This window comes from Mytilus edulis, chromosome 3, assembly GCF_963676685.1.
Source record: "Mytilus edulis chromosome 3, xbMytEdul2.2, whole genome shotgun sequence".
NCBI lineage: Eukaryota > Metazoa > Mollusca > Bivalvia > Mytilida > Mytilidae > Mytilus > Mytilus edulis.
The window spans coordinates 18,041,731-18,042,034 of NC_092346.1; positions in this window are offsets into that span (position 1 = coordinate 18,041,731).

Consider the following 304-nt stretch of genomic DNA (forward strand, 5'->3'; position numbering starts at 1 on the left):
TTCATAAACCATGCATAACTTATGTAAATCTTTATAAATAAATGTTTTCTTGACAGGTATTCAAATTCAATTACACATCATATTGTGACCTATTTATTTAAGTATAACATATAATCGATGAATTGCATGACAGTGACTGGATATGATCAAAATAATGATCACTTCACTGCACTATTTTGTGTGAACTATCAAAGTAGTGATAAACCTTGGAAGATATAAATATCAAAATCGCATGAAACAACCTAATGACAACCTATTATGATCTAAAATTGGAGTACGAACTTTAATCCTCAAATTTGGACAA